The following is an 18,314-nucleotide window of genomic DNA, read 5'->3' on the forward strand; positions in this document are numbered from 1 at the left end:
TTAACATTTACTCGCTTGTCTTCATCTGCTTCCAAAATAGGAAATCCACAATTTCATATGATTCCAACCCAAAAAGGATTGGTCATCTACTGGGTTAGAAAGTTCTTCTCACTGTTGAACTCTGAAGAGGTTGGCATCAGGAACATTTTAGTCTGATTTTCTACTGTATTTAAATAATGTAAAAACCGGAAGAGCTATTGATTTCCATCACCTTTGACAAATGTAAAAACTTCTTCGTCTGTCATGTATGTGGTTTTCCTAGTAGCCGTCATACAAGTGTTAACTGGCAAGTTCCTAGTGAACATACTAAAAATTTTTCCTCATGTTTGTGCTGTGTGGGAAATGCTTTTCAAGTATGCTAGAATATTGCAAACATTTAAATTCACATTCATTGCCCGGCCAGTGTGGCTCAGAGGGTGAGCATAGACCCACACACCAAGAGGTCGCCAGTTCGATTCCTGGTCAGGGCACATGCCCAGGTTGTGGGCCAAATCCTCAGTGGGGGGCATACAGGAGGCAGCCAATCGATGTTTTCTCTCATCATGTTTCTATCTCTCTCCCTCTCCCTTCCTCTCTCTCTCTCCAACGTCTCCGGCCGCTCAGTCCACTCAAACCAGAGCCAGAGTTGCCGCATTTATGAAAGAGCTGCCACAACCACTGCCTCCCGGTGGAGCCCCGCCCCTGATGTATTACTTCTTTATCCATTCATCTATCCATAGATACTGTAGTTGCTTCTATATCTATTGTAAATACATACTGATATATATGTCTTTTTGATTTAGTGTTTGGGGTTTTTTCGGATAAATACCCAGAAGTCGAATAGCTGGGTCCTTCTTTGTCTCTTGTTATAGTCTTTGTCTTAAAGTCTGGTTTGTTTGGAATAAGTATTGCTACCCCAGGTTTTCTGTTTGTTTGTTTGTTTGTTTTTATATTTATGAAATGCATTTTTTCATCTCTTTACTTTCAATCTGTATGTGTCTTTCAATCTGAATTGAGTCTCTTGTAGACAGCATATGTATGGGTCTTATTCTAGAAATAATAGATTTGTAGAAAAGAAAACAGGTGAATAGTAAATAAGAGGGCAATAAGTAATTTAAATTTGAGTCATTTCCCATTATATTAGGATGAAACCATTTCAAAGTACACATCTGGCTTCAGAGGAGGTGTTATTCACTGGCAAAGCCTGCCATGAAACTAAGGTATTCAGCTTAATGTTTTGTCTACTGGATCTTGACAAAACCTTTGAGGTCTCCCAGAAAAGTAATGTACTCCTGCTGCTCCAGGGTTGTGCTGAGCTGCACCAACTCATCCACAAAAGTGTTGTCCACCCCTCAGTGTACAAGGAAATCCATTCGATGATCATACAAGGCCCAGTTCAGGGAATCTGTGTTGACTATATAATTTGTGTCCTTCCATTCAGATTCACACAAGGGCCTTTTTGCCACCATTCTTTACAACTTCAACCACGAAATTAGGAGTGGATGTCAATTCAGGCTCAACCTTCTGTCCTGGGGAGGGCTTCTCCTCCTCATCAAATGTTGAGAGTGATAGTCATCCTTTCTCCAGCAACATTCTGCATTAATTTTGCTTCTGTCCCTTCACTTCCAGATCTCAAACTCCAGACATCTTGGCGAGGGACTTGTGCTTCTGTACCTTCTTTCCCTCCTTAATTTGATCACTCAGGAATTCAACCAAAGCTTTGCCCTCTTTGGTGTGTAGAGGGCTGCGCAGCCACAGGTCAGGCCTCCGAGGAGCCTGAAAGGCCAGGTGCATGGCCGGGCCGGGGGCTGCAACAGCAGCCAGAGACACATGTGGAGAGGAGGGTGCAGAGGCTTCGAATGCTCAGTGGCGGGGAGGCAGTGATGGAGGGGAGTAGAAGCTGCATTGCTAAGGCAAGAGCAGTGCAACAGTGGACACCTGTGACTCACCTCTATGTCTTCTAGTTTTGAATTTATTTTATTTGAGAAAGAGAGATCACACACACACATATGTGTGTGTGTGTGTGTGTGTGTGTGTGTATATACATATATATATACTATATATATATATATATATATATATATATATATATAGAGAGAGAGAGAGAGAGAGAGAGAGAGAGAGAGAAACATCAATTTGTTATTATTTATGCATTCCTTGGTTTATTCCTGTATGTGGTCTGACTAGATGAAGCTGCAACTTGAAACTTTGGTGTATTGAGAAGATGCTTTAACCAACTGAACTACTTGACCATGGCCTCCTCTATGTGTTTTTATTGAAGCATTTAATCCATTTGTATTTAAAATAATTGTTAATAGATATATACTTATTGCCATTTTATTATTCATATTTTCATTTCTTCTTCCTTTTTCTCCTCCTCCTCCTTCAAAAAAAGACTTTAATATTTTTTGTAATATTTTAGTTTTTTCTTGTCTGGGAAGCTCTTAATTTGTCCTTCAGTAGAGTAATCTTGGTGGTAGGTCCTTACTTTTTATCACTTCAAATATTACCTGCCAATCCCTCTGGACTACAAACTTTCTGTAGAGATATCAGCTGACATTCTTATAGGAGCTCCCTTGCAGGTAACTAACTGCTCTTGTCTTGCTGACTTCAAGATTCTCTCTTTGTCTTCAACTTTTGGCATTTTAATTATGATGAGTCTTATTGTGGGACTCTTTGAGTATAGCTTGTTTAGGACTCCTACACTTCCTAGACTTGTAAGTCTATTTCCTTCATCAGGTTAGGAACATTTTCTTTCATTATTTTTTCAAACAGGTTTTTAAGAATTTTAAAGTTTAATGTATTGATGTGACATTGGGTTAATACAATCATACAGGTTTCAAGTGTACAGTTCTACTATACATAATCTGTATATTGTATTGTGTGTTTGACACCCAAAGTCAAATCTCCTGTTACTGTGTACTCAACCCTCTCTACCCTTCACTACACCCACCCCTCTTCTCTTTTGGTAACCATAATACTGTTGACTGTGTCTATGAGTTTCTGTATGTCTGTGTGTTTTCTTTGTTCATTTGTTGCTTTCAGTTTTATATTCCACATATGAGTAAAATCATATGGTTCTTGACTTTTTCTATCTGACTTATTTTGCTTAGCATATTCTCAAGATTCATCATGTTGTCACAAATGGAAGTATTTCAACAGCTCTGTTAATATCCAAAATATATAAAGAACTCATACAACTCAACACCATGAGAAAAAAGCAATCCCATTAAAAAATGAGCAAAGGATCTGAATAGACACTTTTGCCAAGAAGACATACAAATGGCCAACAGATATATGAAAGATGCTCAACTTCACCAGCTATTAGGAAAATGCAAATCAAAACTATAATGAGATACTACTTTATACCTGTTAGAATAGCTATTATCAATAAGCAAGTAATAACAAGTGTTGGAGAGGTTGTGGAGAAAAAGGAATCCTCATTCACAGATGGTGGGAATAGCCACTATGAAAAACAGTATGGAGGTTCTTCAAAAGATTAAGAATAGAATTACTACATGACCCCGAAACCCCTTTTCTGGGCATCTACTCTGAAAATTTGAAAACATGTATTCACAAAGATATATGAGCCTTTATGTTTATTTCAGCATTATTTATGGTGGTCAAGACATGAGAAAAACCAAAGTGTTATTTGATAGGATTGAATAAAGAAGATGTGGTACAGCCCAGCTGGTGTTGCTCAGTGGACTGAGAGGTCCCTGTTCGATTCCTGATCAGGGCACATGCTCTGGTTGCAGACTTGATTCCCAGTAAGGGGCATACAGGAGACAGCCAGTCAATGTTTCTCTCTCACATCAATGTTTCTATCTCTCTGTCCCATCCTCTCTCTCTAAAAAAATCAATAAAAACATATTTAAAAAAAAAAAATGACTTCTCGCCCTGGCTGGTTTGGCTCAGGGGTTAGAGCGTCGGCCCGTGGTCCAGAGAGACCCGGGTTCGGTTCCCGCTAAGGGCATGTACCTCAGTTGCAGTTTTTCCCCGGCCCTGGTTGGGTTGTGCAGGTGGTAACCACTCGATGTGTCCCTTTCATGTTGATATTTCTCTCTTTCTCTCTCCCTCCCACTCTATCTGAACAAAAAATGGAAAATGTCCTCAGGTGAGGATAAAAAAAATGACTTCTCTTAAAAAAATGTGATATATATTATATATATATATATATATAATGAAATACTACTCAGTCAAATAGGTATAGGTTTTCAATTTCTTGCTCTCTCTTCTCTCTTTCCTCTTTTTGGTATATTTGATGTTGTCCCAGAGGATCCTTAAACTATCTTTTTTTCTTTCCTTTTTGCTATTCTGATTGGGTGTTTTCTGTTACCTTATCGTACAAATCACTGATTCAGTTCTCTGCTTCATCTAATCTACTGTTGATTCCTTATAATGTATTCTTCATTTTTAGTTACTAGATTCTTCACTTCTGGCTGATCCTTCATGACTTTTATCTCAATTTTTATGTTTCCTATCTCTTGGTTGAAGTCCTTATTAAGTTCATCTACACCTCCCCCAAGTTCATTGAGCATTTCCCCCACATTTAATTAATTTATTTTTGTTACAGATTATTCTCTTTTTTCCCTCCTAGACACCCTTCTCCACAGTACACCCTTTCCACCTCCCCAGCATTGTTGTCTGTGTCTACTGGTTGCGCATACATGCATATAAGTTCTTTGATTTACCTCATCCGTTCCCCCCAAAACCGCCCTCCTCCTCTGAGGTTTGTCAGTCGGAACCGTATTCCTTTCTATGTCTCTGGGTCTATTAGCATAATACTCTCCAGGTTCCTCCATGTCATCTCAAAGGATAAGAGATCTCTCTTTCTTACAGCTGCATAGAATTCCATTATGTATATGTACCACAGCATTTTTATCCACTCATCTATTGATGGACACTTGGGCTGTTTCCAGATCTTAGCTATTGTAAATAGTGGTGCTATAAACATGGGGGTACATATATTCTTTCTGATTGGTGATTCAGGCTTCTTAAGGTATATTCCTAGAAGTAGGATAACTGGATCAAATGGAAGTTCAATTTTTAATTTTTTTGACATAACACCATATTGTTTTCCATAGTGGCTGCACCAGTCTGCATTCCCACCAGTAGTGTACTAGAGTCCCCTTTTCTCCACAACCTCACCAATACTTGTTGTTTGATGATTGGTTGATGACAGCCATTCTGACAGGTGTGAGGTGATACCTCATTGTTGTTTTAATTTGCATCTTTCTGATTATTAGTGATGTTGAGCATTTCTTCATATGTCTCTTGGCTATTCGTATGTCCTGTTTGGAGAAGTGTCTATTGAGCTCCTCTGCCTATTTTCTAATTGGGGTCTTTGTCTTCCTTTTGTTGAGTTGTATGAGTACTCTATATATTTTGGAAATTAACCCCTTATCTGATGTATCATTCTCCCATACAGTGGGTTGCCTTTCCATTTTGATGGTTGTTTCTTTTGCTGTACAGAAGCTTTTGAGTTTGTTGTACTCCCATGTGTTCATTTTTTTTCTTTGTTTCTGTTGCCTTAGGTGATGTATCAGTGAAAATTCTGCTAGTTATGATGTCCGAAATTAGGTTGCCTACATTTTCTCCTAGAATTTTTATAGATTTTTATAGGTCATATTTAAGTCTTTTATCCATTTTGAATTTATTTTTGTGTATGGTATAAGTTGATAGTCTAGTTTTATTTTTTTGCATGTAGCTGTCCAATTTTCCCAAAACCATGTATTAAAGAGGCTGTCTTTACTCAATTGTATGCTCTTGCCTTCTTTGTCAAATATTAATTGAGCATAGTGTCTTGGGTCCATTTCCGGGTTCTTTATTTTGTTCCACTGGTCTATATGCCTGTTCTTCTGCCAGTACTACGCTGTTTTGATTACATTAGCTTTGTAGTATAACCTGATATCTGGTATTTTGTTCCCACCTACTTTGTCCTTCTTTTGCAAGATTGCTTGGCTATTCGGGGTCTTTTTGGTTCCATATGAACTTTTGAAGTATTTGTTCTAGTTCTGTGAAATATGTCGTTGGCATTTTGATGGGGATTGCATTGAATCTATAGATTGCTTTGGGTAGTATGGACATTTTAATGATGTTAAGTCTTCCAATCCATGAACAGGGTATGTGCTTCCACTTTTTTATGTCTTCCTTTATTTCTTTTTTCAATGTCCTGTAGTTTTCTGCAAGTAAATCTTTTACTTCTTTGGTTAAGTTTATTCCTAGGTATCTTAATTTTTTTGCCGCGATGGTAAATGGGATTGTTTTTTCAGTTTCTGTTTCTGTGAGTTCGTCATTGGTGTATAAGAATGCCGTCAATTTCTTGACGTTAATTTTGTATCCTGCTACTTTGCCTAATTCATTTATTAAGTCTTGTAGATTTTTGATGGCGTTTTTAGGGTTTTCTATGTATAATATCATGTCATCTGCAAATAATGACAGTTTCACTTCCTCCTTTCCAATTTGGATCCCTTTTACTTTTTCTTCCTGTCTGATTGCTGTGGCTAAGACTTCCAGTACTATGTTAAATAAGAGTGGCAAAAATGGGCATTCCTGCTTTGTTCCTGTTCTTAAGGAAAATGTTTTTAGTTTCTGCCCATTGAATATTATGTTGGCTGTAGGTCTTTCATATATGGGCTTTATTATGTTGAGATATGATCCCTCTAATCCCACATTGCTGAGCGTTTTTATCAGAAATGGATGCTGGATTTTGTTGAATGCTTTTTCAGCATTTATTGATATGATCATGTGGTTTTTATTCTTCATTTTGTTTATGTGGTGTATCACATTTATTGATTTGCAAATATTGTACCAGCCTTGCATCCCTGGGATGAATCCCACTTGGTCGTGGTGAATAATTTTTTTGGTGTATTGCTGGATCTGATTTGCTAATATTTTGTTCAGGATTTTGGCATCTATGTTCATCAGCGATATTGGCCTGTAGTTTTCTTTCTTTGTAGTGTCTTTTTCTGGTTTTTGAATTAGAATTATGCTGGCCTCATAAAACAAGTTTGGAAGTCTTCCTTCTTCTTGAATTTTTTGAAATAGTTTGAGGAGAATGGGTGTTAGTTCTTTTTTGAATGTTTGGTAAAACTTCCCTGTGAAACCATCCAGGCTGGGAGAGTCTTGATTACATCTTCAGTTTCTTTTGTTGTTATTGGTCTGTTCAAGTTTTTTATCTCTTCCTGGTCAAGGTTTGGGAGACTGTGTGATTCTAGAAATTTGTCCATTTCGCTTAGATTGTCGAATTTGTTGCCATATAATTGTTCATAATAGTTGTTAACAATCTTTTACTTTGCAACTTTCATTTCTGATTTTGTGTATTTGGGTTTTCTCTTTTTGTTTCTTGGTGAGTCTAGCTAAGGGTCCATCAATCTTGTTTATCTTTTCAAAATACCAGCTCTTTGTTTCATCGATCCTTTGAATTGTTTTTTGATCTCTATGTCATTTATTTCTGCTGTGATCTTTACTTTTCCTTCCTTCTACTTGCTCTGGGGTTTTCTTTATGTTTGCTTTCTAATTCTTTAAGTTGTGAGGTTAAACAGTGAATTAGAAAATTTTCTTGTTTCTTGAGGTAGGCCTATAGTACTATGAACTTCCCTCTCAGAACTGCTTTTGCTGCATCCCATAGATTTTGTGTTATTGTGTGTTCATTTTCATCGGTTTCCAGGAAGTTTTTAATTTCTTCCTTGATCTCCTCAGTAACTCATTCATTGTTTAATAACATGCTATTGAGCCTCCATGTCTTCATATGTCTTTGCTGTAATTGATTTCGAGTTTCATGCCATTGTGATCTGAGAAGATGCTTGATATGATTTCAATCTTCTTGAACATGTAGAGACTTAGTCTGTGCCCTAATATGTGGTCTATCTTTGAGAATCTCCCATGTGCACTTGAGAAGAATGTGAATTCTGTAGTTTTGGGGTGTAATTTTCTGTAGATATCTATTAACTTTATTTGATCTAGTGCACCATTTAGAGTCTCTGTTTCCTTGTTAATTTTTTTGTCTAGAGAATCTATCCAGTGATGTCAGTGGGGTGCTGAAGTCTTCTACTATGATTGTATTGCTGTTGCTCTCTCCTCTGAAGTCTTCCAGAAGTTTTTCAATATATTTTGTTGATCCTATATTTGGTACATATGTTTACCAAGGTTATATCTTCCTGTTGGATAGATCCTTTTAACATTATATAGTGTCCTTCCTTGTCTGTAGTTATGGCATTCATTTTGAAATCTATTTTATCAGATATGAGTATTGCTACCCCAGCTATTTTTCCTTTCCATTTGCTTGGAAGATTTTTTTCCATCTCTTCACTTTCAACCTGTGTGAGTCTTTTGTTGTGAGGTGGGTCTCTTTTAAACAACATATATATGAGTCATGCTTTATTATCCAATCAGCTACTCTGTGTCTTCTCATGGAGTGTTCAATCCATTTACATTTAAGGTTATTATTGATATGTACTTATTTATTGCCATTTTCATTTAATGTGGTTATATTTTTCCTCCTATTTCTTCTACTAATTACAGCAGTTTGTTTAACATTTCTTACAGTGTTGGTTTGGTACTAATATATTCCCTTAGCCTTTTTTTTTTGTCTGGGAAGCTCTTCATTTGACCTATTTTGAATGATAGCCTTTCCAGATAGAGTAGTCTTGCTTTCAGTTTCTTGTTTTGCATTACTTTGATTACTTTATGCCATTCCCTTCTGGCCTGTAGTGTTTCTGTTTAGAAGTCAGCTGATAGCCTTTTGGGGGTTCCTTTGTAGGTAACCTGTTGCTTATCTCTTGCTGCCTCTAGGATTTTCTCTTTTAATTGTTTTTTTCTTTTTGTTTTTCTGATTGGTTGATATTTTCTACCCTGTCTTCTAATTCACTGATCCGGTCCTCCACTTCCTCTACTCTGCTGTTTAGACCTTCCAATGTGTTCTTTATTTCTGACATGTCATTCCTTATTTCTTCTTGGTGGTTTTTAATTTCCAACTAATTGATTTTCAACATTTTTATGTTTTGACTCATGGTGCTCATGTCCTTACACATGCTGTTGTGCTTCCTCAAGATCATGGCTCTGAATTTTAGCTCTGTTAACTTGTTTAACTGCACCTTATTTATCTCATCTTTGGTAGAGGTCTCGTTATTTCATTTGGCATTTGTTTCTTTGTTTCACCATTCTGGCTATCTCAGTGATCTTTGGAGCCTGCCAAATTTTCCCTGTGGGTATTGGTGTTCTGCTGTTTGTGGCACCCTCTACTGGGTTTGGATGAGCGTGGGAGGACCCACATTAAATACCACTGTCAAATCTTACTTTCCTGGGCAGAGTTTCAAGCCAAGGAATAGTGCGGTTATTCTCTAGCTTTTTGCCTGGAGGCTATTAGTCGCAATTACTTGAAGAGCTTTGGCTTCGCAGTTGAATGAAAAACTCCCTCAGATGTTCAGCCTAAGGGGGCAGATGCTTGTTGTTAATGAGCCTCAATTTGCATTTCAATGGTCACTGGGTGGGGTTGAATCTCCCAGGAAGTGGCCACTGCCTGTCCCCATAGCCCTGGGAAGGAATAAGACGACCACTGTCCTGTGTGGCCGCAATTTAGCAAAAGCCCTGAGTGCCCTCCAAATCCCGAGTGTCCCCACACAGTTCCAGTCCCATCTGCCCTCCCTCTGCTGGAGCCCAAGGTGAGTGGCTGTGGCTATTTTTGCCTCTGTCCTGGCTCTGTGCTGTGGAGCCACTTCGGACTTGAGTGCACTGCTCACAGCAAAGGCTGCTGTTGTCTGTGGGCTCCCAGCCCACCTGTTGCACCTCCGCAATCCTACCAAGATTGAAGCATGGTCCTCCAAGCTGCTTTTCTGTTGCTTTTCCCTGACAATTTGTCTTTATTTTAGTTGTAATTCCAGTTGGGTCCTGGGAGGTGGTCTGTGTAGCTTCATTCACTCCACCGCCATTTTCTAGGATTTTCTCTTTGTCTTTAATTTTTGGCATTTTAATTATTATTTGTCTTGGTGTGTCCCTGTTTGGGTTCTTTATAGTTGGGGCTCTCTGTGCTTCTTGAACTTGAATGCTTCTTCTTTCACCAAGTTAGGGAAGTTTTCTGTCACTATTTCTTCAAATATATTCTGTAATTCTTGTCCTACAGTTCTCTTAAGCTGTGTTCCTATTTGTAAATGTTTTTTTTCTTTTTGGTTTTCTGATTGGGTGATATTTTTTCTGCCCTGTCTTTTCATTCACTGATCTGGTCCTCATCTTCCTGCTGGTTATTCCTTCCAATGTGTTTTTTATTTCTGCTATGTCATTCTTTATTTACAATGAATTGGTTTTCAATATTTCTATATCTTTACTCATGCTGTTGAGCTTTCTCAATATCATCACTCTGAACTCTACCTCTGATAACTTGCTTGACTGCATTTCATTTATCTCATCTTCAATAGAGTTCTTCTGTTCTTTTATTTGGGATTTGTTTCTTTGTTTCACCATTTTGGCTGTCTCAGTGGATTTTGGAGCTTGCCAAATTTTTCCTGTGGGTGCTGGTGTTCTGCTGATTGTGACTCCCTCTACTTGGTTTAGAAGAGTACAGGAGGACCCACATTAAACACCATGGTCAAGTCTTACTTTCCTAGGTGGATTTCCAAGCCCAGGAAAGGTTCATTTATTTTGTAGCCTTTTGCCTGGAGGCTATTAGTCTCAGTTGCTTGATGAGTCTTGGGGTGTAGCCATCAACTGAATAAAAAAATCCCTCAGGTATTCAGGGTAAGAGGATTTCTAGAGGGTGAGGCTTGCTGTTAATTAGCCTCAATTTGCATTTCTCTGGCCTGGCCAGCTAGTGTTAAATTTCTGAGGGAGGAGCTGTTGCTTCTCCCCAGGACTCTGGGAAGGGGCTCTTTGAGTAAGATGTCTATTGTCCTGTGAGGGAGTGATTCAGCAAAAACTTCCATTACCCTCATACCTTTTCAAGCTCCTGAGTCTTCACACAGTTCCAGTCCACTTCACCCTCCCTCTGCCAGAGCCCCAAGTGAGTGGCTATAGCTAATTTCATGCTCTGTCCCAGCCTTCTGTCAGCTTGGGATTTTAATCCTAAGGGAGCTGCTCACAACTAAAATACTTGCTGTCTGTGGGCTTCCAGCCCACCCTCTCACACCTCCACAGTTCCTACTAGGCTCAATTCAGTGTCCTTTTTCCTGTCCCTGGTTATATGTGTCCTCTCCAGCTACTTTTCTGTTGCCTTTTCCCAATAATTTGTCTTTATTTTAGTTGTAATTCCAGTTTGGTCCTAGGAGATGGTCTATGTAGCTTCCATTCACTCTGCCACCATTTTGGAATCTCCTCATTGAGCATTCTTATAACCAGTGTTTTGAACTGTGCATTTGGTAGATTGCTTGTCTCCACTTTATTTAGTTCTTTTTGGGGCATTTTGGTAGGTTCTTTTATTTGGGACATGCTTCTGTGTCTCATTTTGTCTGCCCCCCTGTGTTTGTTTCTATGTTTTAGTTAGAGCCGCTATGTTTTTCAGTCTTGGTAGAGTGGCCTTATGTGAGGCCCAGTGGCACAGCCTCCCAAGCCACCCAAGCTGAAAACCCTACTGTTGTATTTGAATCTTGATTTTTATTGGCAAATCAATAGATGGGGTTGATCCCCAGGAAGATTGGCTGCTAGGACCAGCTGCAACTCTAGTGAAGGAGCTACTGTGCACTCCCTAAAGCAGGACTCACTTCAGGGGGTCTCTTGTGCCCAATTAGTCTGCCTCTAAAATGTGTTGATCATGGAGGCAGGGTTGTGCAGCCGTGTGGTTTTAGGCTGTCTTCCAGGTGCACTATAGCATCCTGGAAGGTTCAGGCCAAGGTAATGTGCCACCCGTACCCTGCCTAGGACTATCAGGTACGAGTTACTAAATGGTCTGCTGATGGTTGCTACGTGTTCTGGGCTTGGAGGTGCCCAGGAGAAGCCAAACTGTGAAATGAGGCCAGCTGCCACTAATGCCATGCCTAAGGCCACTTGCTGGAGATGTGAGGAATGCTGAAGCCAGTCACTGCTTGTTTGGTGTTTGTGGACCTCTGAAAGATTTTAGCAAAGTCTGCAGCATGAGCCAAGACAGGCTGTCTGTATGGAAAAGCCACAGGAAGAGGCTTGGGTGGATCTACTAGTTGGGTGGAATGGAGTCTCAGGGAATCACCAGGGCAGGGGAAATGATGTTAGCTAGGCTGATGGAGACTGAGCTATAGTGCCTGCCTGGGCCTGCAGGGGGAAGGCTCAACAAAGGAACCATGGCTCCTGCCAGCACTTCTCTCTGAGGAAACTGCCCCTCCAGATCTCATGCTAAAGCCAGACAATTCAAGTTCCTCCTTGTGTATCCCTGGTGCCTTTGAAGCTGCTGCCTCAGCACTAAAGCTCAGAGTGAGTCCAAGTAAGTCCATACATGGGCCCTTTAAGAGAAATTCCTGGGATTCCAGCCATGCTTCATCTCACTCAGCCACAATCCTTGCTGGTTTTCATAGCCAGAAGTTATAGTGACTTTCTCTTCCTGGCACTGGAACCCTGGAACTGAGAAGACTGGTGTGGGGCTGGGACCACTTGCTCCTCATTGGGGACATCTGCAGCTGAGATATCTCTCAGGTTTTTAACCAGCACATGTGGGTGTGGCACCAGCTTGTTCTGGGTCTCATCCCTTCTACCAGTCTCATTGTGGCTTCTGTAAATCCTTAGTTATAGTCCTTCTGTTCAGCTAAATTCAGGTGGTTCTGAATGATGGTTGTTCTATAGTTTATTTGTAGTTTTGATGTGGTTGTGGGAGGAGGCAAGTACCACATTTACCTACTCTGCCATCTTGACTGAAAGACCCTGGTATTATACAGTGATACCTCGGTTCTCGAACGCCTCGGTTTTCGACCAAATCGGGATTCGAGAAACTTTTGTCTCGGAATCCGAACAAATATTTGGAACTCGAACTTCCGAGATGAGCCGAGTTGAGCCGAATGGCGTTCATTCGGCCCAGCGCGCCTTGCTTGCGTCATCAGTGTGAGTGCAGAGAGAGAGTCACGCTTTGTGGAGTCACGCTTTCCTATTGGGTTTCATTGCTTCAGTTCTCGAACAATTCGGTTCTCGACCGTCCTCCTGGAACGAATTATGTTTGAGAACCGAGGTATCACTGTACATTCTATGGTCTTAAATAAATATATAATAACATATACCCAATATTATATCATAAAGACTATTTTCACTGCCTTAAAATTCTTTTGTGCACTGACATTTATCTCTCCTCTACCCAACCCCATCCTTGCAATCACTGATCTTTTTATTATTTTCATAGTTTTGCCATTTCTGGAATGTCATACAATTAAATCATACATATGCAGTCCTTTCAAATTGGCTTCTTTCACTTAATAATATTTATTTAAGGTCCCTCTGTCTTTTTATGGCTTGATAGTTCATTTATTTTTAGTGCTGAATAATACAGGGGTAGGAAAATGTAAGTTTACAGTTGTGAGTATGCTAAACACAGAATTTATTTTTGTGTTATTATTTATTAATTATTGTATTATTTATTTGTATTATTTGTCCTCTTATTGTTATTATTTCATATTCTTACTTTTGATTTATCTTTTAAATAACGATGGCTGGTAAATTAACATACTTTTTCCTAACTTTGTATTTTATTGTCTGGATGTATCACTGTTTATTTATCTATTCCTCTGCGGAAAGACATTTTGATTGCTTCCAAGTTTTGGCAATTATGAATAAACTGCTATAAATATTCCTGTGTAGTTTTTTTGTGTGGACATAGGTTTTAAACTCCTTTGGCTAAGTAATACCAAGAGCACGATCGTTAGATCATATGGTGTGGGAGACTGTTTGCATGGCATCCATTTTGTTATAATCTGCTCTGCCATCTCCTGCCCCAAGGCAGGATACCTCTGTATACAATGTTTCTGCATTCCTTTAAGTAACCATTTACTCAGCCAGTTATGCTCTGTTTATCTTTTGTTCCACCAGGGATATTTATGTGATATTTACCTGAAATTGCTTCAGGGTGGTTACCACAAACTTATCACTTGGCAACAAATGTTCTTGTTTTTCTGCTTCTTGCCCTATATATACTGTGGATCTCCCCAGAATAAACGAGACTTGATCAGAACCTTGTCTTGTCTCCATTTCTTGTGTCTCTTGTCCCTTCTCATCTTCACTCTCCCCCTAGAGTCCTCGTTGCTTGACCTGCGGGACGGGTCAATATGGTAAAAAATATGCCTAGTTTTGTAAGAAACCATCAAACTACCTTCCACAGTGACTGTACTGTTTTGCATAAAAATGAATGAGAGTTCCTGTTGCTCTACATCCTCACCAGGATTTGGTGTTGTCAGTGTTCTAGATTTGGGTCATTTTAACATATGTCTAGTGGTATCTCACTGTTGGTTTAATTTGCATTTCTTTTATGAAAGGATGTGGGGCATCTTTTCATACACCATTTGTATATCTCTCTAGTGAGGTGTCTGTTAAGGTATTTGTCCCATTTTCAGTTGGGTTGTTTGTTTTCTTACAGTTGAGTTTTAAGAGTTTTTTCAATACTTTAGATACCACTGCCTTATGAAATGTGTCTTTTGCAAATATTTTCTCCTATTCTGTTGCTTTCTTCTTATCCTCTTGACATTGTCTTTCACAGAGCCAAAGGGTTTTTTTTAAATTTTTATTAATTTATTTTTGTTACAGATGTTTTACCTTTTTTCCCCCATTGACATACTCCTCCCCATTCTTTCTACCCTGTACCCGGCTTTGTTGTCTGTGTCCATAGGTTATGTGTACATGCATATAAGTTTTGTGGTTTATCTCTTCCCTTACCCCACCACCCCTTCTTCTGACGGCTGTCAGTCTGTACCCTACTTCCACGTCTCTGGGTCTATTCTGTTCCTCAGACTGTTAAAGGAGCTAAATAGACAACTCTCCAAACAGGCACACAAATGGCCAAGAGACATATGAAGAAATGCTCAACATCACTAATCATCAGAGAGATGCAAATTAAAACAAAAATGAGGTATTACCTCACACCTGTCAGAATGGCTGCCATCAACAAATCATCAAACAACAAGTGCTTGTGAGGGTGTGGAGAAAAGGGGACTCTAGTACACTGCTGGTGGGAATGCAGACTGGTACAGCCACTATGAAAAACACGATGGTGTTGCCTCAAAAAATTAAAAATTGAATTGCCATTTGACCCAGTGATCCCACTTCTAGGAATATACCCTAAGAAGCCGAAAACACCAATCAGAAAGAATATATGTACCCCATTTTCAGAGCAGCACTATTTATAATAGCTTAAATCTGGAAACAGCCCAAGTGTCCATCAGTAGACAAATGGATAAAAAAAGCTGTGTACATACACACAATGGAGTACTATGCATCTGTAAGAAAGAAAGATCTCTTATCTTTTGAGACATGTAGAGACCTGGAAAGTATTATCCTAAGGAAAACAAGCCAAGCAGAGAAAGACAAATATCACATGATCTCACTTATTTGTGGAATATAATGAACATAACAGTCTGAGGAACAAAGTAGACCCAGAGACGTGGAAGTAGGGTACAGACTGACAAAGTTTTTTATTTTAATGAAGTCAAGCTTATCAATTACTTCTTTTATGAATTATGCCTTTGGTGTTGAAGTTAAGAAATCATCTGGATATCCAGAATTATTTAGGTTTTTTTATATGTTATCTTCTAAGAGATTTATAGTTTTGCATTTGACATTTAGGTGTGTGATCCATTTTGAGTTAATTTCGGAGAAAGAGTATAAGGTCTATGTCAAGATTTGTTTTTTGTGTTTGCATGTGGATGTTCAGTTGTTTCAGCACCATTTGTTGAAGAGATTATCTTTGTTCCATTGCATTGCCTTTGCTTCTTTGTCATGATCAGTTGACTATATTTACGTGTGTTTATTTCTGGACTTTCTGTTCTGTTTCATTGATCTATTTATCGTTTTTATGCCAGTACCATGCTGTTTTGATTACTGTAGTTTTATAGTAAGTTTTAAATTTAGTAATGTCAATCTTCCAACTTTGTTTCTCTCCTTTAATATTGTGTTAGACATTCTGGGTCTTTTGCCTCTTCATATGAACTTTAGAACCAGTTTGTGAATATCCACAAAATAATACACTGCAATTTATATTGGGATTGCATTTACTCTATAAATCACATTTGGGAGATCTGACATAATGATAATATTGACTCTTTCTATCCATGAACACGGAATATTTCTCTATTTATTTAGTTATTTGATTTTGTTCATCAAAGTTTTAGCTTTCCTTATAGGTATAAATCTAACACACTGGGTCTTGCACATAGTGTGTTAGATTTATACCTAAGTTTTTTATTTTGGGGGTGGTCATGAATTGTGTTTTTAATTTTAAATTCTATTTGTTTATTGCTAGTATATTTGAAGAGCAATTTATTTGTATATATGAATCTTATATCCTACATCCATGCTATAATTACTTATGAGTTCCAGGAGGAATTTTTGTCAGTTCTTTCAGATTATCTACATAGATTATCATGTGATCTGCTGACAAAGACAGCTTTAAGTCTGTCTTCCAAACATGTATACCTTTTAGTTCCTTTTTTCTCCCCTTATTATATTAGCCAAGAATTCCAATCTAATGTTCAAAAGTAGTGGTTAGAGAGGGCATTCTTGTCTTGTACATGATCTTAGTAAGAGAGCTTTGTGTGTAGTATTATGTTAGCTGTAGGTTTTCTGTAGAAATTATATATTAAGTTGAGAAAATCCCCCTTTATTTCTAGTTTATTGAGAGTTTTTATGATGAATAAATTTTGGACTTTTCAATGCTTTTTCTGTGTCTATTGATATAATCCTGTAGTTTTTCTTTTTTTAGCCTGTGATGCGATGGTTTACATTAATAATTTTAAAAAATTACTTTTTACTGAATTTATTAGGGTAGCATTGGTTGATCACATTACATAAATTTCAAGTGTATAACATTATAACACATCTGTATACTCAATTGTGCACTCACCTCTCACTGTCTAGTTTCCTTCTGTTACCATATATTTGACCCCCTTTACCTTCTTTGTCCTCTTCCTACCCACTTCTCTGGTAACTACCATTTTGTTGTCTGTATCTATTTTTTGTTTGTTTGTTGCTTTTTGTTTTATAATCCACACTTTTTTTTTTTTTTTTTTTAATCCTTACCCGAGGACACTTTTCCATTTTTTTATTCAGATAGAGAGAGAGAGAGAGAGAGAGAGAGAGAGAGAGAGAGAGAGAGAGAGAAACATCAATGTGAAAGGGCCACATCGAGTGGCCACCACCTGCACGACCCAACCAGGGCCGGGGAAAAACTGCAACTGAAGTACATGCCCCTGGCGAGAACCGAACCTGGGTCTCTCTGGACTGCAGGCCAATGCTCTAACTGCTGTGCGAAACTGGCCATGTTCTTTTTTAAAAGTCCCTGGGGAAGTGCACCAGGAAAAAGAGAGAGTGGGAATGCCACAGATTGGATAGGGCAGGCTCCAGGGGGCTCTTGGCCTGGATGAAAATGGCCCGTGTGGTCTAGGAAGCTCTCGTCCTTCATGGTTATACAGATGGCATATGCACAAACCTGCCAAGCAGGAAGGAAGAAACAAAGCATTTTTTCCCAGGGTTCCTTATGGAATGTGGAGATTAAATCATAGCTTTCAAGCCAGACTGACTAAATTCTGGTTTTATTCTGGGTTTAGTTTTTGCTAGTTCTGTCATTCATCAAAGTCTTTTTCTTTTTCCTTTCAACTATTCCAGTTTGGTCTCAGCTGGGCTAGTTCAAGGGAGAAGGGAGATCATGTTCCAAGGCTGGGCCAGAGAGATAGTGGTGCAAGAGCCTCTCCCTGTGACTGAATGTCTGGAGAGCAAGAAACATTAGCTTCTGGATCTACGTATGGAAGAGAGAAATGCAAGGACATAATTTGTGGGAAGTATAAGCTTCCCTTAAGTTAGGTTGCATTTTCCTTAGACCATTGTTTCTTTGGCACCACAGGTTTGCAGACCAGGAGGTCTGAAGTGCAGAGAAAACGTAAGTTCAGGATAGCCACTGAACATTGTAAAGCCGTTAAATGTGTTTTAGCATGAAATAAGCAGTTTTTGTTTTGTTGCTAAAACCATCAGATATGTTAGTGGTTTTTTAAATTTAGTAGGGTAAGAAAATGTTTAAATGAATATAGAATTCAAATAATCTCTACTGGCATTGTTAATTTAGAAGAAAGTTGCATAGACAATAGTAAGAGCAAAAACATTTAGTCTATGCTTTCAAAGGGGACTTGATCATTTTATCATTCACTGGCAGAATGTCTCGCCAAGTAGCTATAGACTGTATGCTATTTAAA

At 38.7% G+C, this 18,314-nt stretch overlaps 1 pseudogene; it reads right to left on the bottom strand.

Annotated features, from left to right (window-relative positions):
• Window positions 1–1,220: 1,220 nt before the first annotated feature.
• Window positions 1,221–1,811, bottom strand: LOC118631128 (annotated as a pseudogene).
• Between the last annotated feature and the right edge of the window lie 16,503 nt (window positions 1,812–18,314).

The sequence above is a fragment of the Molossus molossus genome, unplaced genomic scaffold (genome assembly GCF_014108415.1).
Source record: "Molossus molossus isolate mMolMol1 unplaced genomic scaffold, mMolMol1.p scaffold_m16_p_1, whole genome shotgun sequence".
Lineage (NCBI taxonomy): Eukaryota > Metazoa > Chordata > Mammalia > Chiroptera > Molossidae > Molossus > Molossus molossus.